Raw genomic sequence first — 360 nt, 5'->3', positions numbered from 1 at the left:
AATGAAAAGGTAAAAAATCATTATATATAAATGAAAAGCAACTTACAATTATTTATATATCATAAGTTCACTGATTTCATTATATATAAATAACGAATTGACTTCAAACTCATTATTTATAAATAACTGCTTTTACATTTCATTAAATATAAATAATAGCTGTCGCAAAACCATTATATGTATATATTGCTTGGACTTGGACGGGATCAAATAAGTAATAAAAATTTGCCATAATTCGCCAAATATCCGTGACTGTCAGGGGGTGAAGCCCCCTGGACCCCGCCGCAGTGGCGTAAGCAAGAATTTAGTCTAATGAAACTTGTTTATCATCTTGATACCTTCCCCGGCGTTGTCAGTGAC

This window comes from Anneissia japonica, unplaced genomic scaffold, assembly GCF_011630105.1.
Source record: "Anneissia japonica isolate Jap-2015-1 unplaced genomic scaffold, ASM1163010v1 scaffold287743_len2803612_cov181, whole genome shotgun sequence".
Taxonomy (NCBI): domain Eukaryota; kingdom Metazoa; phylum Echinodermata; class Crinoidea; order Comatulida; family Comatulidae; genus Anneissia; species Anneissia japonica.
Note: the sequence above shows the minus strand (reverse complement) of the source record.